This window comes from Anser anser, assembly GCF_964211835.1.
Source record: "Anser anser genome assembly, chromosome: 13".
In the NCBI taxonomy this organism is placed as follows: Eukaryota; Metazoa; Chordata; class Aves; order Anseriformes; family Anatidae; genus Anser; species Anser anser.
The window spans coordinates 19,698,320-19,718,911 of record NC_139734.1 but is presented as its reverse complement, the minus strand read 5'-3'; the positions used below and the strand labels follow the sequence as shown (position 1 = coordinate 19,718,911).

The 20,592-nt window shown below is 36.4% G+C and overlaps 1 protein-coding gene across 1 annotated transcript in view; it reads right to left on the bottom strand.

Moving 5' to 3' along the window:
- The window catches only part of LOC310880977 (uncharacterized protein), a 1,343,899-nt gene that overhangs the window by 699,668 nt on the left and 623,639 nt on the right, over positions 1 to 20,592 (bottom strand). The gene's annotated exons all lie outside the window — the stretch shown is intronic.

Below are 20,592 nucleotides of genomic sequence, written 5' to 3'. Positions count from 1 at the left end.
ACCCAGTAGTCAGCCTCATATACAGAGCTGAGACAAACAGCCATGCTAAAAATCAGAACAGAAGATCTTCCCTGATAAGCAGGATACTGCAAAGGGTCATTTCTTCCTCTACAATAAGTCATTCACCTGCAGGGAAAATTTCCTCTTACAATCAAAACAGTTGACTGAAAAGCACTAGGAAATATGCATTTCTCATGGCCAACATCTCTGATGTACCATCCTTGTCCTCTTACACGGTAACAGTAAGAACTCCGTATTTCAATAAAGCTGAAATGAGACCATTTTCAAGGAGATAATTAACTGCCCTGTATTATTTTTGAGTGATCATTAGAGACCTTTAATATCCTCAAGAACAAAAATGCAATAGATTCTCTCTAAGGAAAAACCATACTGTTCCCAAATGCAGTTTGTAGCTGTAAAATATCTAATCCACTATTTTTTTTTCAACAATTAGAAGGTGGATGCACACAATAGAAGGATTTGCATTAGCAAACTAGTTGCTAAAAAGCTAGTTCAGACTGTTAGTTTTTTTTTCTCTTTTTTTTTTAAAAACAAAAGTTTGCTTCAATGTTCTGACTGTTTAACACAAAGTTAGGTCATTTGGAAGAAAGAAACAGAAATAATTAAATAGAATATTGAAGTACCAAATCCCAAAGCTACTGCTGTGATTTATTTCCTTCTGCTTCAAAAATTCTGGTAGAGAGAGAAAATTGAAACGGTGGTACAAGAGGAATCTGGTGGTGCACCATGAAAGGATCTGAAAGGAAACTGAGCACCGGTTACTGACAGCCACTCTGCATGGCAGATGCCGAGGAATTAAGGGGTTCTCAGAAAGAAATTCTTAAAAATGAAGGAGTAATAGAAATAATGCTGATCAAAGTAGGGCCAGAAATTAGAAGTGAACAATTAAGTTGGTAAGAGCTATGTAATGTAAAAAGAAAAAAAAAAAAAAAAGGAAGTTTAAACATCAAATAATGATGGATTTCTAGCATCTGCTTCTCTAAAGGTAATTCTTTCATTTGTGGGACAACTAGTTATTTATTTACCTTTGCATTTCTCCTTGGAATTACTGAGTCACGGGAATTAACATAATAAAAATTTATAAGGCACTGACAGTCTATCAATTTATAATAAAAACCTAATTTATAACTGACAAAGGGAAAAATATCCCTTCTGAAAAAAAGTCAGCTACCTTAGAATTACAGAAACACAAGTTTGGAAAGGACCTACAAGATCATCTAGTCCAACCGTCCTCCAATAACCAATACTACCCACTAAGCTACTAAATCATATTTCGTAGCACTTTGTCTAGGCACTTCTTGAACACCGTGAGGGACAGTGACTCCACCACCTCCCTGGGCAGGCTGTTCCACTGCCTGACCACTCTGAGAGAAAAAGTTTTTCCTGATATCTAATCTAAACCTCCCCAGGTGCAACTTGTGGCCATTTCCTCGAGTCCTATCATTAGTTATCTGAGAGAAAAGCCAACCCCCTCCTCATCACAACCTCCCTTCAGGAAGTTGTAGAGTGCAATTATGTCTCCCCTAAGCCTCCTCTTCTCCATACTAAACAAGCCCAGCTCCCTCAGCTGCTCCTCATAAGACTTGTGCTCCAGACCCCTCACCAGTTTTGTTGCCCTTCTCTGGACACGATTCAGGGCCTCAATGTCTTTCTTGTAGTGCGGGGCCCAAAACTGAACACAGTACTCGAGGTGCCACCTCACCAAAGTTGAGTACAGGGGGATGATCACCTCCCTGCTCCTGCTGGCTACGCTATTTCTAATACAGGCCAGGATGCCATTGGCCTTCTTGGCCACCTGGGCACACTGCCAGCTCACGTTCAGCCGAACATCGATCAACACGCCCAGGTCCCTTTCCTTTTCACAGTCTTCTAGCCACTCTGCCCCAAGCCTATAGTGTTGCATGGGGTTATTGTGGCCAAAGTGCAGGATCTGGCAGTAGGCCTCATTAAACCTCACCCAATTCACCTCAGCCCAGCAATCGAGCCTAACCAGATCCCTCTGAAGGGCCACCCTACCCTCAGGCAGATGTACACTACCTCCCAACTTGGTGTCATCTGCAAACTTACTGAGGGTACACTCAATCCCCTCATCTAGATTATCAATAAAGATATCAAACAAGATAGGCCCCAGTACCAACCCTTGGGGGACATCACTTGTAATGCGACGCCAGCTGGACTTAACTCCATTAACCACTACCCGCTGGGCATGGCCCTTGAGCCAGTTCTTTACCCAGGGAAGTGCATACCTGTTCAGGCCACGGTCAGCCAGTTTCCCCAGGAGAATACTGTAGAAGACCACGTCAAAGGCTTTGCTGAAATCTAAGTAGACTACATCAACAGACTTTCCCTCATCTACCAGTCTCATCACATGGTTATAGAAGGAGATGAGGTTGGACAAGCACGACTTGCCTTTTGTCAATCTGTGCTGGCTGGGCCTGATCCCCTGGATGCCACACATACGCCGTGTGATCTCACCCAAGATGATTTGCTCCATAACTTTCCCTGGAACCAAGGTCAAGCTGACAGGCCTGTAGTTCCCCAGGTCCTCCTTATGGCCCTTCTTGTAGATGGGAGTCACATTGCCAAGCTTCCAGTGCTCTTGGACCTCTCCAGATAACCAGGAGCGCTGATAGGTGGTGGAAAGTGGCTTGGCAATCACCTTCACTGGCTCCCTCAGCACCCTATGGTGGAGCTCGTCTGGTCCCATGGACTTGTGACATTCGAGATGGAGGAGCAGGTCTCTAACTGTCTCTTCCTGGATCACAGAGGGGTGATTCTCTACCTGAATCACAGGAGACGTCCAGGTCAGGGTGTAAAGTACCCTGAGGATAACTGATCCAACTATTAGATTTAAAGAAGGCATTGAGAACCTCAGCTGTATCCTTATCCTCAATGATCACGTTCCCTGCTGCATCAAGTAAAGGATGGAAACTTTCTTTGGTTCTTCTCTTGCTATTAATATATTTGTAAAAGGATTTCTTGTTCTCTTTTACTGCAGTGGCCAATCTAAGTTCAAGCTGGGGTTTTGCCTTTCTAACTTCCTCTCTGCATATCTTAGCAAATTCCTTGTAGTCACCCCAAGTAGCCTGTCCCTTCTTCCAGAGGATGTAGACCCTCTTTTTTGCCCAGAATCTCAACAAAAGTTTCCAGTTCACCCATGCCTTCTACTTAAGTGTCTTCTACGGCGGAAATACAGTGTTCTCTGCTTGTAATTCTTTACCACATCAAGCTTATTTCTAAAAGTCAACAATTTCTTGTGTGAAACAAAGACAAAAGACTGTACTGAACGATTAGCAGGGATCACAATAGATTTTCTGTCACCTACTATTTTCTTTCTTTTGCAACTCCATTGACTCCTCCAATGTTTGTATCAAGACTGAAAAGGTTCAAGAATTCTAGGAAAAAGAAATTATACAATCTTTGAGCATTACATTTACTCTTATATTACTGGCTACATAAATTTAGAAGATATTTCAATATCATATATCGATATTTTCAAAGAACCCCCTACCAAGGACTAGAATAATATAAAATACATATGCATTAGTTTTATCTCCACTTCTTTATTTTGCATTATTCAGGAACTGCAAAAAACACCACATTCACTATCTCTCATTACAACTGGAACTTCTTTCCTTCTCGTTCTCTCCAGATTTTTCTAACACAGTTCATTCAGAAAAATATTCCTTATGAGGTGTTCAATCAACAACTTTCCAGAGAGTTGTCTTTCCCCAGCCTCACTGTCCCAGAGAAATTATAGCAGCTTCAGTCCTTATCAAGATTTTCTGTAGCAAGAATTTTGTACTGTTGCTCTCTAAATGCTTATAGCTTTGTGTGTTCTGGCTCTAAGCTAGAGAAAAAAAAATAAAAACAAATAAAACCAAAATAAACAACAAACACAAACACACAAAAAGAACCTTCTTACCTTTTTCTCTTTCAATACAATGTTCTTAGATTACATGCCCACAGTGTCGCTAAAGCCCTCCCTTAGTTCTTGGCTGATTTGTTAGCTTGGCTTGTTACACTGGCTTAGAGAAGTCGTTACCTTGTTTATTCCAGGATAATCATAAAAGATCTAGAATATACCACTTTCTCCCAGTCTGAAATTAATAATGAATCAAATGCAGATAGAAAAAGCAGCTCTGTTTTAGTGGCCATCACAGGCCATGGTACATAAACCCTACCATTCAATAGGTCCCCCTAAAAAGATTAAATTAAAACTGACAGGCTTTTTCCCCACATCCAATTGTTCATTACTAGTACTTCCTGGAAATGTGGAGTTAGATATGGCTCTTCCCGCATCACTAGCAATAAAGCCATTCATACTTGTGATGCAGTCATGAAATGATTATTGCAAACCATCAGAAAATGAGCTTTGGGAAACACTGAATTATGAAGACAAAAGATCAAAATAAGCATAGGATAGTTTGATAGTGTCCTTAGGGTCTGATCTTACATGGTTGTTGACAACATCAGAAGACTAAACTGTTAAACTGCCTCAGCCATTCCTAGATCAGTATTAATGCAGAATCATTTTTTCCTTATCTGTGCTAACAAAAAAAAAAAAAGAAAAAAAAAAAGAACATGACCAGCTGTAAAACTGAACACAGAAAAAACTAGTCCTGAGAGATGAATCTAATCCCACACTCATAAGAATGAGGAAAGCTATAGATGAATAGTTTTTGTTTGTCTGTTAGCATCACTTACTAAAATCACTTTGTGTGTGTGAGCCTTAGGTACGTACATCAGTAAGAAATCTCAGAACATGGAATTATCTCATGTAAAATAGAGGAAATTTATTTATATAACAGTAATGACGCATCTACTGCCTTGCCTTGAGCTGGCTACATATGGGGCAAGAGCGCGTTAAGAACAGTGGAATATTATCTTTCTGCCCTTACAAGAAGACTCAGTGATCTACATGGCCTTCATTTATAGACCCACTGCCTGTACATTCCTACCAGGAATACTTACTTTTTATTAAACTGTCCATAAATCTAATGCCAAAGCCCTGGTGCTAAGGATAGCACAGAACTTGCTCTCAGGGGAGAACTGTGTGAGAATCCCAAGGTCACTTCCCAGCTCTCCCAAGTGTGATAACACGGTGCACTTCCAAAGTAAATGGACCTGCTCACACCTGTTTAGTTTTAGGATTTTATTTATTTATTTAAGTCAGCAGTATATTTCAGCTGCTTAAAACCTAGTAAAAATACAGCACAAGTCATTTATTATCTGTCACTTCCATATAAGTAATTCTCATAAAAAGTCAAATTTAAGATACTCTGTAAAATAATTCTTTTAGACTTGACAGTCTTATTATTTTAAAATTTAAATGTCATATGCAGAAAATTCAACACTGAATACCGTGGATCAAAGGCAATAGTACAATGGAAGTCAAGTTCAGTGATTAAAAAAACCCCAAGAGAAAATCAAGTCCAGCTGTCGATACTTTTCAACAGAGGTGTACATCAAGCCACTTTAAACTTCTCTCATAATTCTTCAAGCACTCTGGTATAAATCAGATCAAAACGTATTCCTAGTCAAATCTCCTTTTTCTTATAAGATTTGATGTGTGTCTGTTGGATGAATTTCAAAAATTACTCACAGAAAGTACTCTGCAACTGTGAGACTGCTAAGTAGAAAAACAGTGTAGACCACACTAAAACTACTGCCTAAGCAATACCCAGATGGCTCCTCTCCTTAGTGATGAGTTTATTTCCAACAATGTGCTTCCTATTCTGCCAAGGAAAGTAGAATTAGATAAGAATGAGTTCAATCAGTTGGCAGTTCCCTTCTCATGACCTTTACCAGAAAAAAAAAGAAAAAAAAGACTATAAAATGGTTTCTATAAACTGGTTCAGATTCTGAGGTGGTCAAGAGAAAAAAAAAAAAATCCAATGCCAGACCACACTGCAGGGTTCATCTGATTTCCTAAACTGATTTAGAGCAACGGTGACAATAATTGTGAAATTTAAGATGGTGGTTTAGGTCTTTGACCCAGTAGTTCCTCCAGTGTTCCTGGACTGTTTTTTTGTGCCTATGTTTAAATGGAACCAGATTGTATCTATATCAAAAGGGGAGAAGTGTTTTTTGTTTGTTTGTTTTTGACTCAGTAAAAGTAAATATCAACAGAAAAAAAAAAGAAAAAAAAAGACCAAACCAAACAATCAAATCACCTCACTACAAACCATATAAACCAGCTTGACTTCCACAGCCTGGACTGGGGGATGATACCAGTTGATGTTTGTAGCACAACTGCAGCTTTAAGGTTCATATCCAAAACAAATTTACATCTGTAGCATACCAAAGAAACAGTGAATGAGAAATTTTGTGGCTATATCTCTGATAAATAGATGATACCATAATATCACAGTATGAGAAGGAGCATATTTTTAAGTAATAAGGGAGGGAGTATATTCTTGTGTAAAGAAGAGTGTCTCATTCTATCACTACCCTAGCAGTCACTGCAGTAAAAGTATATCCTAAAGCACTTCTTGTGTCTCAGTAGGTTTCTTTAAATAAGAGGATTATTTAGCATAAGGCAGTATATGCTTTAGAAATGAAGGCAGCCTTAGATAGTAGATAGTGGGGCCTGATGGGTCAAGATTAATCATTTCAGAGAACCATTTATGTCTCCCAAAAAAATGATGCCACCATGTACTGCACCTGGTCTTTGCATTCTGATAAACTGTTTAGCATTGCATGTGTAAGCAGAAATACTACTGTTCCTGTTGATAAGAAAACAAGAGTAAAAAAGCATGATGTTCAACTAACTTCTGTATGAAATTTTAGTGTCTTCAAATGCATTGCCTTTGTTGTATCCAAAATACATATTTAAACAGTTGATCTTTGTGGGCTTCAACTCAAAAACTTGTTCAAATAAATCAGTAGGTACTTCTGCTAATATAATTTAAGACAAAAGAGATGTAATGTTATCCCTACTGGAGCCTTGAATTTCATTTTCATTTCTGTTTTGGCAAAAAGACCACTCTTCTTCTGGTAGGAGAATCAGCTTGCTAAGTGAAGATAGCTTATTTTGCATGCACATCTGTGCAGAGAGCCAAGCAATTCTTTGGTTCAGGTAGATAAATTACCAGCTTTCATATGACAGATAGTTTAATGCATAGTAAAACAACTGCTGTGACTATTCATTGTTGCTAAGTGTAACAGCAAAAATTCTCTATAACAGAAATGTAGTAAAGAAATACGCTACAGTGTGGACAGATGTCCATAGGCCATTAAAAAGAAATCTGTGACCTCTTAAATTTAAGCAAACATCTGTAGTCATATGATTTATTGTAATTTGTTTTTTTTTTTAGCATGTTCTATCTTAATAAAGCTCATATCATAACAGTTGCATATTTATTCTTTCTCATGCTTTAAGAGTCCATTTAACTTTTGAATGAAGGAAAGAGCACTTAGAGGAGCAGTCACTGATGACAGACTATTGTTAAAAAGCCATCATATATTCAGATCCATCTGCTGCTATCCTGGGAGCAATGTGTTATAAACTAATAAAATTACTGCAGGGGTAGAGAAACCAGCAAAGAGAATTTAAAAAGAATCTCCATTTGTTTTATAGATAGGAGAATCATGTTCTTTTTATGTCACACAACACTTTAAAATATCTTTTCTGCAGAATGATCTTCATTTTCAAAATGCTTGTCATATCCAGATTCGTATTAGTAATCACTTCAATTTTCCATAAGTAACGATTACCTAAAAATATCTTTGTTGCACAATGCTTAGACATTTCTCAAATGTGAGGATGAACCTAAAATGTTTTTACATTTCTGAAGTGTAAGCCAGTACTAAAAATGACAAATGAAGTTAACCATATTATTAGGACAATGGATACATTTAAAAATATTCTGACCCCTGTTTTTAATTATTTATTCATCCTACTGTTTGTTAGTTACTACAGAATTTTTGAATATTCCCTTAGCCCCTTCAACTGAAGCATTAAAGAAAAAAAAAAATCACGATAGAGTGTTCTGTTTTGGTGCCTTTTCTATGCTGTTGGCAGACACGAGCATGAATTCCAGGTTTTTATAAATGCCTTAGAATATATTTTTCTAGCTCCAAGTTTTCCCAGTCATAAATGCTTATTCTTCTTGGTAAAGAGAAAATCATGGAGAAAACATATAGCAAAATTGGAATCTAGCTATGTAAGGCTTTGTTTTCATTGCATTTATTTGAATGGTTTATATTTAATTGATGAATCTCAGTACTTGTCTCTGAATGACTTTCAGTTCCCCAGCGTCTCAATCAACGCAGTGCAGACACACAAACTGCAGGTGGGCTTCCTCACACTGTTATGCGGATGTAGCTTCCCTTTTCATCTTAAATGACCACCTGAGCTGAATGTAATAGACATTTTATCTGCAAGTTTATGCAGTCTTTGGCCTTTTCTGAGGCAGACTGTCAGTTTTTTCCCCGTATTCAACACATACAATTCACAAAGAGTAAGAGTTCAAAGTGTAATTCTTGTTTATTTAGTTCACCACTGCTGCCCATCCCCCTCGATTAAGGACAGGTTCGTACCTGAGCTCTAAGAAAAGAAACTCTAAACATGAAATATGTAACACAGAAGTGAAAGGGCATTGATGGTAGCTACCGAAACATATGGTTGGCAAAAAAAGAATATATTAACACATTTATATGTTACTATTCTTTTTAAAGAAGGTATTATTACATAATACACAAGGGCATTTGTGTTAGTTACTGGGAGGCATATGGCTGGTAAAAAATAAAAATGCATTAACAGATTTTGTATGCAATTTCACTCCTTAAAAATAGTCTTATACCAGAAATTTCAGCATCTTTCCTTTATTCTTTTCAGAGCAGTGATCAGAGGGAAAGGAGATTCATTAATATACACATTAGCATCAACAGGCAGATAATGCAATCATTAGTGTCATGGCTCAGGTGTTCTGTGAATGCAGCTGTAGCATCAAATCATATCACACTAATGTAAATTGTAATGAAGCTCCCAACCAGATTTTCCTATTATTTGGGTGTTAAATCTGTTTTGTCACAGACTTATGAAGTTACTGACAATAGTAAACTAACCTTTGTTATCATCTTCCTTTCAAAAAAAAAAAAGAATCAATAATCAAGCTGTCATAGTCTATTTTTCAGGTTACCCTTTTCACTTTTGGTAGACTGGATAGATACCTCACAAGTCACAGCTGTAAAAAAAGGCATTTTTTGACAGAACTATTAACTTGGGATTTTCTAGTGGAGCCACAAGTAATGATTCAACGGTGACTCCACAAAAAAACAAACAAAACAAAAAACCCACAGGGATGAAAGTATTATATCCTTACTAGTTTACAAAATAACATTCAGTAGCCAGATTTATGAAGAGTGTCCCTAACTGATTTCAAAGGAAAGTCTCACATTTTTGTGCTTAGAAGTGTATCGAGTATTTCTGGCTTTGTATAATTTCTTTCCTTCTGTATCTTCCCTTATTTGCTATTTAACTAAATGCTATTCTGTGCAATTAAATCATAAAAGAATAAATGAAGTTACATCATTGATGATGAGATCTAATTAAGTACTTTCAGCAATAAACCTTGGAGGAAAAAAGTAATAAAATAAAAGAGACCAACAGAAATGGACACCACTGTTTGGAATCAGTTATATTTACATTGTAATCTGGGGAAAAACAGACACAGAGCCATGCGCCTTTTATTTAGGAAGGCAGGCTTTACCTGCAAAGCAGGCCTTATCCTCGAGCATGGTTGCCAAGAATGCCATTATTTTCCATGCTTCAGCTGGTTCAGCTACAGGATCCCCCCATTGATTCCTCTCTACCCCCGAGGTCTAGTGAGGCTTCTCTGGCACTGGATCTAACCACCAAATTACACAGTGAGTTAGATCAGCTCTGTAATCTATATTTAGCATTAGCTTTCTAGTGAATAAGTGAACTGAACCAACTCCCACGTTTGTTAAATCCAAACGAGAAGCTGGAATCTTTCCTAATAGGTAAGGTCTGATCTGTGCTTATGGTTTTGAGCTACTCTGATTTTTTTTCATCTAGTCTGATTTTTCATTCTCAGTCCAAAATTCCAAATTCTTTTGGTGTTAGTTCTCATCAGAATTGGTAGTGAACTTAGTTCCAGTATTTAAAATCCTATCTTAGTTAAATTTCACTTTGTGTAGTATGAAAACTCGTATCAAAGTGTGTGAAGACCCTTGAAGTTTAAATGACCTCATTTACATATCTTGTTCTGACAGAATTATATATTATCGTTCTGTCCCATAGAGAGAAAGCAGATCACAATTTTGTCACTTGCATATATAAAATTAGCATACCAAAGGTTTACTCACAATGTGAAAACAGTTTTCTGTGGGTTTAGACCCTTCTGCTGAATGCAAAGTGTCTTAACATATGGTTACCTGTACCCAATCATTTAAATGGCAATGAATACATAATTTAAAATTCTTGAGGTAAGATACCACGTGGTATCTCCAGTGACTACATAATATTTTTCATAACAGTATTTTATTCATGTACCATTGGCTTACATTAGGCACAATGCTCTCAAGTATAGAAGCTTCATTTCCTTTGGCTTCAAGGAAATTTTTTTTTTTTTTTAAATCTTCCTTAAGTAATGTTGGACCTGAACCTTGACCAATGGCTGTCTCACTGATGATTTTGTTGGCACACATTACATAAAAGTTAGAAAATTTGAAATTCAGAAATCCAATTAGTGTAGAAGAAAGATTCAGACATTGATAAAACGAGATTTGGAGTTGGTGATTTTCATGACTACTAATCAGAGAACTGGACTGGACAGAATCTGTACTGACCTGAGCCAAAAATTAACATATCTCAGAAAGACTTAAAGAAACAATTGCCCAGAATTTTTCGGTGAGAAGTATCCAAACAAGATGCAAGGCAACAGCTGTGTTACATTAAAGGTGATAAGAAAAATGTTATAGTGTACTTTCCGAGTCAAAACAAAGGTCAATTTTTATCTCCTATCCTGTCTGCAATCATCCAATACCTAGATAAGAGTATACAAATAAGAGAAGCATATATGATGCTCCCCATTTGTCCTTCCCTAGCTTTCAGCCCAATGTAGTTCTGGAACTGCCTGCAATTCCAGTTCTATATATTCAGAAGTCTTCAGTAGATTTCTAGCTGCCAGGGGTGATAAGCTGAGGTAGCCCCAAGCTGTCTGCACCTGTTATTTGCTCTCATGAACTTACAGAAAATATTACAGATCCAGAAGTCCATGGATAGCATCAGATGTATATCTGACAAGCCCCAGTCTGGTTCTGACTTCTGGGTTATTTCTCCACTCAACAGGAGTCTGACTTGTGATGGAAGAGTAGGTTGTAATTCCATTTGTCCCTGTCTCAGGAAATATCATCAGAATGAAGGTTAATGAACTTGCTCTCAGCCCTTCACATTGAATATTTCCCCAAACAATTAAGCACTCTCTAGGACAGAATACACAACTAAAATGACCCTATAGCCCAGTGGTTACAGCATTCCCCTGGAGAGGAATAGATACATTTTCTACTCCCTGTTCTACTGAATACTTAATGTGATATATAAAACTTTCTGTGTAGTAGAGACAGAAATGTCTAGTCTTTTAATCCCAGTGAGGCTTATAGTTGAGGTAAGAACTGATACGTTCAAAATTGTTGAGACTAAAATACTTCCTAGCATGTACAGAAGCAAAACTTCATACATAAAAAATCCTAGAGAGTCAATGAACTTATCAATATTAATAAGGATTATACAAGGGAGACCTATGTGCTTGGTAGTGCAGCATTAGAACCATGAAAAACTTGATAGAAACCCCAGTGCCACTGATTGGCAATCTTCTCTGACAACTGTCAACCTGGAGAACTATGTTAAGTCAATGCTGTAAGCAAAAATGTTTGCACACTGCCCAGGCAGGAACAACAATAAGAGTTAATGCAAAAGTGCTGTGAAGGATGAGGAAAATGGGAAAAATTCTAAGAAATGTTTTGAAAATGCAGCTGAAAGAAATAGCAAGAACACTTATTCTGTAACACAATGTTTTATAAACAGCCTTATTGCATTGGAAAGGAACAACAGATGTAAAGCAGAAAGAAAAATGCATAAGAGCAATGACTGAAACTTGCCATCAAACAGATCTTGAGATAGGGCTAACAAATGCTCTGCATTTATCATCTCAGCAGATGATGAGAGAAACTTCAAGTTCACAGATACAGCACCATTTCTGAACTTTGTTAACTGGGGATAATTCTTTACCTCAAAACAGCGTTAATTTCAACCAATGATCACTGCAATAATGCTCCATTACATGGAACATATTCCTCTGAGCAGTTTTTCTACAAACTAATCATTACCAAAGATTCTGCTAATTCCTCCCAGACAGACTGTGTTGATCTGTAACAGATAGTAATTTTGCAAAACCAAAGGGCTGAAGACCAGTTGCAATGTTTTACATTACTGAAGATTAGATATATGCATGAAAATTATCCTTCACTTCTATTGTCCTCATCAATAAGTCATTGATCAGCTAGAAAAACAAGCCATCCTTAGTGTATAAGAAGTATATCGGTAAGTTTTTGACAGGGCTGTTTTCCTTAAACTTTTAGCCTTCTTCAGAAAAAGTATTGCTAATAATCTGTCTTATCAGCACTCCCTAACATTTTCTGAATATATTGACATATTTTAAGTGGATAAGTCAGTAAAAAAGTTTAAAGACACTGAAGTACTAAAATCTTCTTGAAAACTGAAGGCTGCATAGGGAAAAATCAGGCAAATTGAAATACCCAACCCAGAGAAGGCTATAATGCGAGCTCAGTAGTAATCTATGCTGTTGTATCTGCTCTCTTAATAGCTGCACATAATTGTCCGCCCAGTTAGGGACACAGCTTGGAACCATCTGGATTACATACCACCTCGTGTGGTCAGTACACATGGAGCAAAAATTATCAAAGAGGTAAGAGCATGGGAAGAGCCATATGCCTCTGTGCTGAAGGGAGTAGCGAACATAGGCTACCACCCATAATTAACTGACTTTCATTGTTTCTTATTCATACCCTAATATTTCATTGTTTTCTTCATTTATCCAGTAACTAGTAGCATAGAAATTTAAAAAGCAAGGAAATATTTTAAGCTAAACTGGCCTTAAACTAATTAAAATATACATATTTATTAATGCACAGACTTAGCAGAAAATCCTGTATTTTAAACATGGAAAATACTGGAGAAGAGTCTGAAAGTGTAAAAAAGATAATTTCCATAGCAGTAATACCTTTTAGGAATATATAGCGGTCTACCTATAGGTAAAATTTCCACTTGAGAGCTCTTTGTATATACTCCTAACAACAAAGCATACTAATATGTAGCTTATTTCACAACAGCAATTCCAAAATTAAAAAGAAGTGTGAGCATGTAGAGAAGTAGTTTTTATTTGTTACACCAACACTTTCAGTAAGCTGTATCTTAGAAGTATCAGGTACTCAAAGTATTTAATGTGTGTTATATCTCAACAAAGTGTAACTGTAAGAGATAAGTGCTCTTTTCTTTTTATATCTGAAAACTCACTAACAGACCAATTACTCTTGTAAGCAATACTGAGTTCCTACTGTTCTCGATATTTTCAAATACTTGCATAAAAAATGTCCCCCACTAACAACTTTGTTCCTTCCCTGAGTTGTGCTTTTGCATAATGTTAGCATGAGATCTTTATAAACAAGAGTGATGGATTCCTTTTTAATGGGGAACGTTGATGTTTTTGCTTTGTGTGATGTTTAATTATTTAAATCAGGTAATGTCCAAAGGAAAGATTTAAGACACTTCATTTAAAGTAGTACAGCCCTCTGCTTGTCCCAGTTTTCCAGAACTAAATTCTGCACTCCAGTACAGTTTGAATGATATAGGACAAAGTTATCCACACTTTTTCCTGCTTTTATTGGCCTTCTGAGGAATGAGCATTGAATTAAACTTGTTGAGGAATTGCCATTTTCCTTATGAATATATGGTAGATGAACTTATGCACGTAATCCAGATCTTTTTCTTCTATTATTCTTTCAGAGTGACACGTAGACTTATCTTTTGGTTTAAGTTAAGAGTTGTGATTGTCTGGTTCATCTTACTATCCATAAAATAAGAATATGAGTTCATTTGAAAAAAGTCAACTACAATTTAGTTTCCATGAAAACAGTCTTCACAGTTTAAGGTTTTGGCATTTCATCAATAGATGACATTCTTACATTTGAATGAAAACCAGTTCTTAAAAATTGCATGCACTGAATTAAAATAATCAATCAAAGGAATTGTCTATTTCCATAGCAGGATGTGATATAGGAATTAGCCTTTGGATGCAAGAGATTCCAAGCCCAACCACCCCATTTGGCAGTTAGTCTTGCTATGGTAAAGCCAAGTTTAATTTTGTCTAATTCTAATTCTGAGTTATAGAATTAATTTATTTGTCAAAGGGTGTTGCTGAGAGAGTGACAACAATTGAAAATACATAAATGAAAAAGAAGCAGAAAAGTAATACAATCTAACCCTGAAACACCAGCAAGTTAGCTGAGGCCACATCCATTCTAACACAATTATTTCCTCAGAGGTGTGGTACTTTGCATCCTGCAATACAAGCCTTACACCACCTATGTCAATTCAGAGAGCATTTTTCTTTTCTGAAGGCAGAAGAGAGGGAAAGGGTTGGTCTAGTAGTGCCAGTGCTGGCCAGACTTTCAGGAGTACAGGGTTCAATTGCTAGAAAAGTAATTTAACTTTGGAGAAAGAGTCATTTAGTTCTGTCTCTTTTCTGTAGCTACAAGGTATGCGCAAACATTGCCTGCCTGTTTTGTGCAGTAAGAACTATCACATGTTGCATCTTTGGAAATTGTGTAAGGTGACAGCTCATATACCAGTATTGCTCCTAACATTAAATACATAGCAAGTAATCATTTTGCTTTGCCTTCAATCAGAAAAGTTTGATTCTGTATTAAATATGCATCCAAATATAAGAGCTATTCTCAATTACAGATGAAGTCTTAGAAGGGGTTTATTAATATGTATATGTTAGTTATAGTAAAATTTTGAGGTATAAATAATAGAAGAGCAATAATTCAGTGTATGGTGAAAATCTGAAAGTATTTTTAAAAAAATCTTATTGAAAGGCACAATGAGTTTTTTTTTTTTTTTGCAACTGTCTTTCTGCCTCTACACATCATTCTCATGACCATGTTTGTCAGAGTCACAAGTCAGTAGCAGAACTGCTACAGGTGACCTAATGTATCATACTGCTGGAGAGCTCCTTCAGAACTACACCACTCCAGTACCTCTCTAGAAAGGATTTTAGGAGGAGGAAGAGTGCCAGATTATCTCCTTTCAAGATAAACGGGACAACAGTAAGTACACAGCAGTAGATTCTCTGGTCTTGTTGCCCGTCTTCCCATTCTGTATTTCTCTTAACAAAACTGTACCAAAATAACTGGGCTTTGAACTGCAGTAGTCTGACTAAATTTCTCAACTACATTTTCCCAGATAGAATGAAAGCAGTATAACAAAGGAGAAACAAATTACAATAAAAAAGCTGTAAAACTCTGCAGTTAGTTTTGGTGGACTTACTATACTTTATAATTATTATAAAGGTATTCAATAAAATATCTGGTTAAAATGAATTGACTTAGGCACCACGTAACCAAGGAAACTGTCAGAAAAATAGATAAAATCATGGCTGATCCAAAACATCTGAAGATTCTTTGCCTTTTTTATTTCCATAAACATATTTATGCACATGCCTTCAATATATACAACTCAATTTAAAAAAACAGTGCAGCAACAAATGTAAGGTGTTTGCAAGTTTCTAGTCATCTAGGACAGACAGCGAAAGCGTACTGCCCACATTGTAGGTACATCAATTCTACTTAGCTTAAGTTATCTGCTAGCCAATCCAGGAATTATGAAGAGGAGGTTATAGTATAACTACACGTAAATAATGTTAATGCTAAGTCATTTTTAAAAACAAGCATTTCCATGTGACAACTACTCAGCTGATTAGTATGTCTCCCTTGCCCAAAGAAAATGTGAATTTCATAAGGGCGGAGTTTTCACATCAGCTCTGGCTTCTTCCATGTGTGAACACAAACTTGATTTTGAATATATGCATGATAATGGATTTCAAAGGTAACTTTTAAAAGGATTACCCTTTCCCAAATGTGCTAAGGCTCTCTACCTCCTTAGGTCGCAAACATGGCACAATTAAAAAGAAACTTCCAGTATTCTGTCAGTACTACTTTTTATAGAGAAAAACTTCAAAACTGCATGAAGAGAGACTAACCATTATTTAGGAGAAAGACACTCCAGAAACTAACAACAGCATTGACACTTAAGTGTAAGTATTTCTTTGTCATTTTGTATAAAAAATTAAAAACTGTTACAAAATTAAAAACTGGATTGTTGTCCTTAATGAAGGCAATCAATCAATAAGAAAACAAACCTAGTCACTAACCAAGTCACTAACAGCTAAGTTGTTTATACAGTAAATATTCAAATAAAAAAGCAAGCACAGTTTGCAAGTAACGGCTAAACATAGAACGGTTACCTACCCTGGCAAAGGATCTCTCATGTTTTTCAAGATGTTTCAAGAGCTTTTAATGTAACATTCCATTTTACATCCTTACAGCAAGATGCTACCATTACCAGATGAATTATATTAGTGTGCTTTGTTTAATGCATTGAGGGAAAATGAGGTGCTATCAAAGACCAAGGACAACATTGTCCTAGATGTGAATAAGTTATCGCTTGTGTCCTCAGGATAATTCATTATTTATGGCAAAGTAGGCAGAGGAGAGTTCTGAGCTGTCCCAGGCCAATGAGCAGGTCATAAAAAAAAAAAATCCTTGCTTACTTGGTGATTAAAGCATTGCCATTTTGTGCTGTGTAGTAGCATACTAAGTTGATTCCAGGAAAGCGAGAAAATGTGGAAGTTCACCAATTGTATAAGCAGGTTTTATTAGTAAAAGTCAACCTAAGGCTAATCAGTACTTAGGGTTTTCTAATCTCTTCACTGAAATTGAAAACAAAGGGAGGGATTTTTACCTTTTATAAAACTCTGTAAAAGTTCATAAATAATTAAATCCAGAAAGTTGAGTTTACAAACTGTTACAGATGTGATAATGAAAGCGAGACTAGAAATGGCTCCTTTTTGCTCATTCAAGTCAAATGACAGTGATTTATTTTGATAGTCATGACACAAGACTCGGACTGCAAACCAAATAACAAAATCCCAGTATCTATTTGACTTGACCCCCAAATAATTGAAATGCAAGACATCTTTGTTATAGGAACTGTTTTGGTGAAGAGGTGTAGTGTCCTAGTGTCCTTCCCCCCCCCCAGCCCTGATGCCACTCTAATTTGTGTCAGAGCTGCCAAGCCTTGCATTGTTTAAGCTGAGAGTGCCTCTGCAGCACTGCCACCTTAGCCCTGAAGTCCTATGGGGTGGCAATGCAGCCCCTCAGACCAGTGTCTAAAACCTCTCTTTTAGCTATTTCTTCCTTTGACCATTGAAAGGATCTGGCTTAGACACCATACCCAACTTTTGAACAACTCAGCTGTCACAAAATAACTTCTTCACAGAAGACTTTCAGTTACTATTTACTATGGCTTCCTGGCATAAGACTTCACCAAACCTTGGTAGCAGACTGTAGATTTTATATTCTCTGCATCTTAATGTAATGCCATAGCTGTAAAAATATCTGGATAGAAGTATTTATTTCATTTCCATTGAGAACAGACCATAATACTCCAGCCTTCTTAACATCACTCCCCCAATTTGTCATTTGTTTTAAATAATAGTAGGTCAAATAGAGGTTCAAACTGAAAAGAATTACTTCGTCTTTCACTGAATGTTTCCCAATGGGGTTAGTTTCAAAATTAATAAAGGCAAATGCTGAAAAAATGTTTTGCTGTCAAGCTTCTAATATGGATCTATCTGAAGTTAATATACTCAACGCACATCCTATTTTCTCCCCTCTCCAGAAAATTCTGATAGTTTCCTCATCTCTGCTCCTGTACGTACCTTTCTCTTGATAAAGATGAAAAAACTATCACTTAGGTATATCCATGATCTAATATATCTGTTCTTATATTAGAAAATTGTGTAGTTTAAATAACAACTATGAAAGAATAAATATTGTGAGACTAATTGCAAACACATTTTCCATAACAGGATAGAGACCAATTTATCTGAGTATATCCTGATAAGACTATCCCTCTTTTTTTTTTTCCCCTCCAAATGAATACAGGTTAAAATTCATTAAAGATGACACATCTTATGTCCTCTTAAAAATTGAGTTAAACGGGGAAGAAACATACTCATGTTATGATCCCCCCCCCCCCCCATTCTAGAATTGCCATTCTAGTCTTACACAGATTTTAACTGTTCCTACCATCAAGAAGGTAAATTTGCATGGAACTTGGATGGGTCTTATCTTATTGTTTATTCAGATGCTTCATTAAAATTTACTCCTTGATTATTTTCTTCTACAGTTGAAGAATCTCTGATTTGGATACTTTTCGGTTTCTTTTCTCTGCAGGGTGCTTATGTGGTTTCTGTGCCCATATTAATGTTCCAATATGGTGGCCTATTTTGCTTAAAATTCTGGGGTACATGGGTATGTGAAAGAGCTGGATGCCTTTATTTTCCATTACAAAAAGCTAGCCTCTACTCCTGTAACTCCCAGTAGGCCAAGGATAATATTCCATCAGATAGGAAGCATATAACCAAGTGTTTCTGCAACTAATTGCATTCTTTTCTGATATTCGTCTCATGTTCAGGAAAATTCAGATGAGGGACAACTGGGTTAAACTCCTCTTGTAAATAGGGCTACAATAAATGCAACTTTTTTTTTTAAGTGATTAAAAATAGTTATAGGTTATTCCTTTAAAAAGCTAAACAATCCTTCTCTTACTTTCCATCCTTGAAACTTGAAAATAATTATCCAGCTTTTCAACAACTCTGTTTTGGGATTGAGATGCAGACTGGAGACTTGTGCCTCAGAGTCCATACTGCTTCTGAATTACAAGCAGTTACAGTAGATATTCTAAGCCACTCCTGGCAGTAGTAGCAGAGAAAATACTGCAGTATTAGACTTCTGTAGCAATCAATGGGAAAGCATTGGCAGAATCTACCCTAGGGTAGTTTTCTTACCTAGCATAATAATTAAAGCTGTATTTTAAAGTACTAACACAGGACAGTGCTTTCTGAGACAATAAAACGACTGCAATCAGTACACTTAATTAACCCTCTCCTATTTCCCCAAAGAATTTTTCATGTTGTTTTTACTCCATCTTTTGTTCTCATTATGTGTTTTCCTGACCTTTCAGTCTGGAAAAAGAAAAAAAAAAATCAACAAAAAACATTTCCTTTTTTTATTAAAAGATTGATTGCAGGAGGCCTGGGACCACAGTGAAAAGCAGAAATAATCTATGATCTAAATACATCAACTTTGTTAGACAGCCAATAACGTTTGGCCCAATAGCAATAGCAGCATGTACCTACCTGGCTTTCAGATGCAACAAAGCAAAATAGAACAAAGGAACACAAACAAATAAATAAATTATGCTATAAAATCAGAAACAAATATAATTAGCAAGAGAAAACGTTCAATAATTCTATCTAGGCGTGAATATACAGCTTGAAGAAGCTACTAAAATAAGGATTATAGGTATTGCTTGATAATGCAGGGAATAATGTTTCAATATACAGGAATATGGACACCTATATATCTAAAGCTGAACATATTTTGGAAGCAACAGCATCTTGTCTCTAGAGGCACACAACTCTTCAGAAAGGTTTACAGCAACATTGCCTGTTGTGATGTTAGCTGACCAAATGGGTAGATTCCAAAATATTTTCCTACATAAGTTTTTGAAAATAATATAGATGAACATGTATAATAAAATACCATATTTTGAAACATCATAACTTTGCCACCATCCACTTGATACAAGGCCTTTTTGATCTTTTAAATATTTATACAAGGACTTACCCACTAATGACCCATTAGAACCCTTATTTGGCTTTGAATTTTATTTGTGATACACCCTTGTCTTTCTACTTCAACTAATCTGAAAACCTCCAAACCAATTTAGTTATTACATTAAGTTATGACCAGCTGCTGTTGAAGGTCAGAGTACTTGAACAGCGTAGTATTAGGCCATGGCTCTGTTTGATGTTGTTAAACTTTTATTTCTGAAGGTCTAAAATATACACTTAACTTTAGTCATAAATAAAATGAAAAGAAAGGAAGTGGTCCATACTGCAACTATCCTTAGTTTAATTCTTCTCATTAATCTACCTTATTGGTTGTGGCATGCACTTGTTATACCCAGTGAAGGTTTAATAGCCCTGTTTCTTTTACCATTATCCATAGGTAGGCCTGTGGATCAATGACAATTATTACTTAATGAACATGTAATGATGGGTAAGCCCAGGGAGAAGGGAACAAATAAATCACTCATTATAGTCTTGATTGCAAGCTAGCACTGTCTCTTGTCAAAGTGACACGTTGTGCAGGTTTGTTTAGCCAACATCTTCA